Source organism: Poromitra crassiceps (assembly GCF_964638095.1).
Source record: "Poromitra crassiceps genome assembly, chromosome: 12".
NCBI lineage: Eukaryota > Metazoa > Chordata > Actinopteri > Beryciformes > Melamphaidae > Poromitra > Poromitra crassiceps.
The window spans coordinates 8900902-8909831 of NC_139632.1; positions in this window are offsets into that span (position 1 = coordinate 8900902).

The window sequence follows — 8930 nt, forward strand, 5'->3', positions numbered from 1 at the left end:
GAGAGCGAGAGAGAGAGAGAGAGAGAGAGAACGAGAGAGAGAGAGAGATTGTACGTGCAGTGTGTGGGTTGTGCTATGCTCTGAAGTACACGATTGTGACTATAAGCATGTTTGGACCTTGGCTGAATGATGTACAGTGCTTTAGTCTCGACAGCGTTTGCTGAACAATTTACAACAACAATACAAAAATGAGGCAAAAACGTGAAATTACTTCTCTTATCTTGCAGAAGGAATGGCTGTTTTCAAAGTAAATCATCTGTCCAGTCTCTGCTGCCTCTGGAAGTTGTGGGCCATAAAGCTTCATTCAAAGTCAGATTTGGCCTCTTCATTCGACTATATCTCTGCATACATATTGTATAACAGAAAACCTGTATCACCACAGTGTCAACTTTTCAGTAATGAAGAAAAACAGTGTTGTTGTTGTTGTTGTTGTTGTTGTTGTTGTTGTTGTTGTTGTTGTTGTTGTTGTTGTTGTTGTTGTTGTTGTTGTTGTTGTTGTTGTTGTTGTTTTTACAGCTCAGCAGTAGCACTGGAGATGGAGGATGTGGTGCAGTCATGTTTTCTGTGGATTTGAAAATGAACTAATGGTGGGGGGGTGGGGGCAATAAGGTGGGTGTGAGGAGGACCTGGGCAGACACAACAAGCTGGGGTGATCACCAGGGCATCCAGCTGGCAAGCTGGGGTGATCACCAGGGCATCATCCAGGGCAACTGTCCATGAGGAGGACAGTTAAGTGTGGCTTGTCTGGGCCGAGTAGGATTAGGGATACAATTCATTTTCATAACGGGTGAAAGGTTGTGATGTGTGATGTTATGTGTTGTGCTTGACAGCAACTGTGGAACGCTTTCATATCGATAAATGTCTGTTTTGCAATTATATGTCGCTGATTGATATAGACGATATGATTCAACCTGTATCCAGTTCATTAAAGCTTTCCTGGTTGTTGTACTGGAAGTGATGCATTTTGTATGTTTTCATTCATCAGCAGTAAGAGAGGTTTGTTTGGGATAAAAAGAGGAAGATCTTGGAGATGACCTAATGAGTGGAAGACCTCAATCCAAAGCCAAAGCGCAGAAGTGTTGAGATGATGGAGTGACGTGTTTGATGCCACCTGGTGTCAGTGTCAGCCATTGATTTTCACTGTGCAGGAGACAGTGGTTTTGTCTGGCAATGCATACAGCTTCACTAATTGATTTTCACTGTGCAGGAGAGGAGACAGTGGTTTTGTCTGGTAATGCATACAGCTTCACTAATTGGGCAGGCCTAAGTGTTTGCGGATTGTGTCGACGCCTGCGTCAGCAAAGTCTCCTTTTTACAGTGCAACCACAAGAAGCCATCAGACCCGCTGATGGTATAAGCTGGGTGGAAAGCAACAAAATAGCTAAATGAACAGTTTTGAGGTAATTCTAACTTACTTGACTGATTACATTTATGTCACTGCTTCTTCTACCAGTGTTCTATTCACGGCCTTAATGAGGGTATTTTGACTTTTCACTTGAGCATAATAGTCTGTTCCACTGTGGGTGGTAAGTATTCATGACGCATGTGGGGAGGCTGTAAAAGCACAGTGAAACAGTGGGGAGGAGGATGGTGGGGGAGACAGCAGCGAGAAGACAGGAGGAGCTGAGAGAGACACAGAACAGCAGGGCTGACGGAGAAAAAAACACATTCAAAACACGTCCAAATCTCAGCAAATTAGCACAAATTAACAACAGATGAAGAAAAAGTCAGCGTTTGCACTTCATAACGCTACTCGTCTCATGCAGTAACCTCAGAGTTAAACCACGGTATATTTTCAAATTACTTTTTGGAGATAACCTCCTGCAAAAAGTCACGTAAAATATAAGTGGTTCCTGCTAGCAGAACTGGATTATGAAACATTTTGTTCATGTGGGAGACAATGACAGCTGTCAAATAATAATAAGAGTACAAAAATAACCCTCTGAAGAGATCCTCCATATGTGAACTTTTGCTGTGTCACACACACACACACACACACACACACACACACACACACACACACACACACACACACACACACACACACACACACACACACACCTACATGTATGCACATACCATTAGGCTTTCATCAGCGTCCAGATGTGCTTCCTGGTTTCTTCCCTCTGTCAGCTGTCCAGTCAGGTTATGGATAATGATTATAGGAGACCAGCCACACGCAGTACCGCTAATCTCCTCAAGGCAGCAGCCCTCAATGTCATGACAACTATTTCAAATAGTGTGAGTCCTGCAGAGAAAAACTCCACAGACCTCGGTAGAGAGAGGAAACCACACATCAGTGTCTTGGCACTTTTAAGATAATATTTGAATTCAAGATTACACGGGGACAAAATTTATTTTTCAGGGACAAAGCCAGCTAAAAAATAGTCATATCATAATTATTGTTGACAGTTTCATTGTCGTTTGGGGCACATAAACCCAGATTGTTGCCGGGGGCCAAAATAAATTGTCATGCCGTAACTCTAATTTGATCACTAGATTAAATCATAGAAAACATATACTGTGCACTTATTCTTCAGCATTTATTATATTGGAAAATCACTCCAACTTTTTTTTACAAAAAAGTATTTGCTTACCCTGCAAGTGTGAAAGCACAGTGGTGAGCGATGAAAAAATGGTGAACTATAAAAGAAATGCACATTTATTATTTATTATAATGTGTTTGTTCTATTATGTATTATTTATATCGTTTTTGTATTCTCTTTCACTTGATTTTAAAAAGTAGTAGAAGAACCATATGTGTATAGATGGGACGATATACACACGGAGCAGACTGGTATTTGTGTTTTCTCCATCAGAAAACTCTTGGGCAGTGAGGCTCGGTGTATTAGCAGACTGTCTTTGAAGATGTTTGCTAAGTGGCAGCGATGATATCATATTGAGTGCTAATGGATCTGGACTGTAAAAGGTGTGTGCGAAGATTAAGAATGGGGCCAAGTATTGATCAGTGCGTCTACATGAGGTTCAGTGAAGTACTCTAAAGTAGCCTTCAAGTCAGAAGGAGAGAAACACAGCTGCTAAGCAAGGCAAGGGAGGGGATATTGGTTTCGAATTCCTTCTTTGCTTTCTCTGGTGGGAAGAAGTATTTGATACAGCGCCAGACTATCCCCAAACTAACCTCAAGGGGCCGGAAAGGTCGAACCACTGAACACATTGAATGGGATGTTTTCATGAATAACTTACAGCGCTGTGTGATCTCCCAGGGAACAAAGACTCAAGCACAACATTTAAAATATCTTTAATCATTGGATAAGCTTGTATATTTTGCATACATCATATAATTCTCCACATCACATAGGCTATATGAAGACATCTCCACTTTACAAAGAAAAATAACATTTCTCTCTGGACACATTGCATAACAAACTCATAAAAATGCGTTGTAGCCTATACCCGTTGAAATAACAACATCCATTCCACTCACACACACACATGCAAGATATTGATAGCTAGGTCAGCTGATCCAGTGCATTTCAGTCAGTCTCAATGGCTTATCTCCGATAGACCCTTTTCACGGGGGCCTTTTCGACACAAAATGGCCCCCGTGAAAAGGGTCTATTCCTCTTCCCTTTGTGTAGCCTAAGTTCCGTTTTGGAGCTGATTCAGCGCACAGTGTGCACACGGTGGCTCCATTTCAATTCACTTCCATTTCTTTGAGCAAAGTGAGTTTGGGATGTGAACAAAACACACACACACACGCACGCACGCACGCACACGCACACACACACACACACACACACACACACAGGGGGAATGGCATAAATAAGAGTCAAAGTTGGTCTTAATGGTGTGTGTGTGTGTGTGTGTGTGTGTGTGTGTGTGTGTGTGTGTGTGTGTGCGTGTGCGTGTGCGTGCATGTGCGTGTGTGTGGGAGGAAGACGGGAAATCAGCAGGACACCGGCAGCGGAAGCTTCCTTTCACCTCTGTGCTGCGTGCCACACCGCTCAGCTCTCTGTTTATCTGCCTCTCCAATCCAGGGAGACGCAATTAGGCGCCCGGCCTCCTCGAGCCACTCAAACACGGCCAGAGCCTTTTGCCACCAGCAGGCAAACGCATCTCCACAGCGTCTACAGACAGAGGGTAACGAGCTTTCATGCTGAATGGGACAGCAGCAGGCAGTGTGTGAGGGAGAAGGTAGCCAGATCAGCACAATAGCTACTCCCTGACATCATGTACAGTGAGTTACTGTGGAGAAATACAAGCAAAAAGTCACCCGAAGCCCTAAATGAATAAGATCTAGGGGCAACTTAATTAATATGTCAATATGAACACCTTGCCACATTTGTAATCTAAGCTGATTGCAAATTAGCAACAAAAAGGGACTGATTAGTCTAGCAGTGACTATTCTGACAGAAATCAGATGACACACTTGTTCAAATGTATCTCCAAGACTGATTAGAACTATTTGATATCATCATCTCTTTGTCATCGTCCAAACACTTCAGCTACAGCTACTAGTAGGCTACCCACCACTGCAGCCAGTACTACTGTGTTTAATGCAGGCCACCAGTGCTGAAGCCTGCTTGCTCTTATTGTCATGGCAACTGAGTGGATATATCCGCTCGTCTGTGTGTAATCATGCTGTTTGTGTCCAGTGCCCAGAATAGCTGGGCGCCTGGCACCTGCAGCCGAGGCAACCATGTGACACACCGCCTGGCACCTGCAGCCGAGGCAACCATGTGACACACCGCCTGGCACCTGCAGCCGAGGCAACCATGTGACACACCGCCTGGCACCTCCAGCCGAGGCAACCATGTGACACGCCGCCTGGCACCTGCAGCCGAGGCAAACATATGGAGCTCAGCGAAAGTTCTGAAAGGAAGACCTGATGGTTGTTCACTCTCCCCTAAGGAGAAACCACCTAGTTGTCACAGGCACTCATTCATCCCCTCCGTCTTCATTCACCTCTTTCCCGCTTTTAGGAGAAACCCTTTAATAGTCACGCCCACTCATTCATAACACTCTGTCATCAATCACCCCTTTTCCCACTTCTATCTAGCGTCACTGTTCATGGGCGGTAACGTTTAGATTAAACCAATCAGAGTAAGACACATCTTCCCATTCAGCCTATCATCATCTAGCTGTCAAAGCTAAAAGCCGCCTTTTCTCTCTGTGTGGTCTGCTGCTTTTTCATTGCGTTCCTGCGACCCTCCTCCACCCCATTCTCCTCCAGTCCTCTCGAGGTCTTCAGATTCAGAAGCCTTCGCCAGCAAGACCAAGACCTCACCTTCACCACCACCAGGTCTAGACTCCACCAGGGGGGGGGGATATTCAATCCTACTCCTGGCTGCACTACCCTTGCTGATCATGACGTCATTATCAAGCTGACGTCATGATGGAGTCTAATCACCAAAGATATTTAATGTTGCCTAAAGCTCGTGTATCAATCGTTTAATACATCATTGTTAATCTAGAAATGTGTCTCTCTCCTGGTTGAAGTCACGCACCGCCTGGCACCTGCAGCCGAGGCAAACATGTCACGCACCGGGCATCTGATCAATCCTGGGCACGGATGGTATATTATGGATTTGAGGAGCTAACCTACTGGGTTTGGTTTACTGGCACCTCCATACCTAGATTACCTACGGCAAGCCCCAAGGCAGATTCTGCAAAGGGATGAGTCTGGACTGAAAGGCATTTCCCACAGGCTTGCCAGATAGCAACATCCTTGATCATGCACACAGCAATTACTATCTACATGCATCTACATGTATGTCTACATGTAGATACATGTATCTACATGTAGATACATGTATCTACATGTACCTACATGTATCTCTCTTTCAAACACAATGCAGCGATTCTGTGCTAAGGAGTTAAGCGGTTAAAAACTCATATACCAGTCCCAGGCTAGGGAGGTTCACTCTATGAAGACATGGATTCGCCCAGTGAAAATGCATGGCAGCATCTTGGCTTATATCTGCACATAATATAGCTTGATCTAATCTGTTTCACAGCTTCCTTCCCTGCACTCAAATGTAGTCCCTTCCCCCCCAATATGGCTACGCCAGTTTGGAAAGAAAACCACAAACTAGTGGAGCAGACAGGCTCTTTGGCGTGTAATCTTGTTTTACAGCCAACACATATGTTAAAGGGGGGAAGGAGGTTTCTCATGACTTCATGTCTATACTCATGGCCTGGAACAGTCATCCAGTGAGGGAGGGATGCTCTCCTGGTTGTATTCACACACAGAGAGAGAGAGACAGTCAGAGAGAGAGAGAGAGAGAGAGAGAGAGAGTCAGAGACACAGAGAGAGAGGGAGACTCAGAGACAGAGAGAAAGGGGGAGAGAGAGTCAGAGACAGAGAGAGGGGGAGAGAGTCAGAGACAGTGAGAGAGAGGGAGAGAGAGAGATAGAGAGAGAGGGAGAGAGTCAGAAAGAGAGAGGGAGAGAGTCAGAGACAGAGAGGGGGAGAGAGTCAGAGACAGAGGGAGAGAGAGAGGGCGACTTAGAGACAGAGAGACTCAGAGACAGAGAGTCAGAGAGAGAGAGGGAGAGAGTCAGATACAGAGGGAGAGAGTCAGATGGAGAGAGAGAGAGAGAGAGAGAGAGGGAGACTCAGAGACAGAGAGAGAATCAGAGACAGAGAGAGGGAGCGAGAGAGTCAGAGACAGAGAGAGGGAGAGAGAGAGAGAGTTCAAATTCCACTTTTAGCACAGTTTTCCTCGCCTGTCTCCAGGACTAACTTCTAGTCACAGTGTGTGTGGTGTGGTGTGGGCTGTTTGATGGTGCTGGCATTGTGTTTGCATGATGTGTGTGTTGGCACAGACTGCTGCTTTCCATCAGGCCAGCATGGTGGTGGAAAAACAGAAGGGCAGGAGGAGAGGATGGACACTGCAGCGGCTCAGAGTGCACATTAGATGTGGAGGAACCACAATGCACCTTCCTGTAGCTGCTCAGAGAGATAGAATAGAACTCTTTATTGTCACATCTAGCAGCAAGCAATCTCTCCCGAGAGGCAAAGTGACCGCCTACTTCCTGCTTCAGCACTGTACCAGAGATTTTCATCCGCCATTTATTTTCCCATAGACATTTCGTAAAATGTGTATAAAAAATAAGTTTTACTTGTTCAAACCAAACGGTTTAGATATATTTAGAAAGAGGAGAGACCACATAACATTTCAATCAGACCAAAACGTAAAAAAAAAAATGCAGATTTAAAGAAAATATTTTTTTGATGTAGTTTTTTAAGTTTTGGTCCGAGTGAAATGTTCTATGGTCTCTCCCGATTCTAAATATAGCTGAACCGTTTGGTTTGACAAAGTGAAATCATTTTTCTAAGTATTTTACGAAATGTCTATGGGAAAATAAATGGCGGATAAAAAAAATCTCTGGTACAGTGCTGAAGCAGGAAGTAGGCGGTCACTTTGCCTCTCTATTGGTCCAGGAGTGAAATGGCCAAATCAGATCAACAAACATAATTGGGCGATTCAAAAGTGGGGGTGCTCCATTCAGATACAAAGTCATTCTCCCCACATTACCGACTGATATATTTCTGTTAAAATGCTTGAATGGGAAGAAAAAAAACAGGCCAATGGCTTATAGCACATAAGGATCAGTGTGAGGGTTTCATTATAGCACATATAACAGCAGTGTGAGGAGGATTTCACGCTGAGTGGCACAGAAGCTGAACTACACTGCGGTATCACACAGAGAGCACTTAGGAAGAAAATCACTTTACATGTCAGCTTTTTCTAACGGTCGTAAAAGGCAGGAGGGAATGTAAAAAAATAACAAGGAGCTCTGACTGAAGGTGTGTGTGTGTGTGTGTGCGTGTGTGTGTGTGTGTGTGTGTGTGAGAAATATGTCCCCCTCTGTTTATTCGTTCTTTTTCTCTGACACTATGTGCTGATTATATATAACGAGCTCTCCTCTGTTTATCAAATGCACGGCACTATTCACACTGCATAAACATGACTAATGGCAAGTTGGTACGAGGTGTGAGCAACGCCACGATGATTGAGCTGGAAAGACTCGAAAACCTTTGGGACCCGTCTATCCTCGAGTCAGACAGACCAGCTGTGCACATGGCAGGCAGTCTGTCCACTCTCTGTCTCTCTCTCTCACGTGTGCGCGCACACACACACACGCACACACACACACACACACACACACACACACACACGCACATACACACACACGCACACACACTCTCCCTAGTCAGTAGTCTTGGCAACTCCTGAAGCGCAGGCGATATTATTAGATTTTATTTGCTGTTCTGTGTGAGAAGAGACTTGTTTATATAAGCCAGAACAAAAAAGGCTTCCAAGAATATATTGCTGTTCTTCTCTGATTGTATTATAAACAGGTCTTCGACGGATACAGCTCCCAGCGGCACAGGGCATGCAATGTCCACCCAGCCAAAGTAACATTTACCACTCAACACTCACAACATGGTGACTGCGGGTCTAGCCATTTTATACGCACAAGCAGAGAGGCCAGGAGGAGCGAGGAGGCAAACAAAAACTAACATTTCAGTCAGAAAACCGAGATGATCGTTAACAGCAGTGCAGTCATCTTGGGAGGGAAAGTACAGGCATAATCACATATGACACCAATCAGGCACAACATCTGCGTTCAAACTGAAGGGTTACCATAATCAGAAAACAACAATAATATAATACTGAGCCATATTCAGGTTTGGCCTATAACCATTCACAACTAGTACCTGATGCACAGAGCAGCTGTATTGCGATTCACTGAATATACAATATTGCAGTTGGTGGGTTAAGCACTGTAGGTATTTAGCTCCACAAAGACACAATGCGAACAGTGGGGTCAGTTCTCAATGAGGGAGACTTGCTTTGACTAACCTCGATGCTTTGTCTACTGTGTCTTATCATCTACCCGTTGTTTAGGACCTGCTGTTTCTCCCCCAAGTTTTCAGAGTCAAATCAACTTCAGGTGAC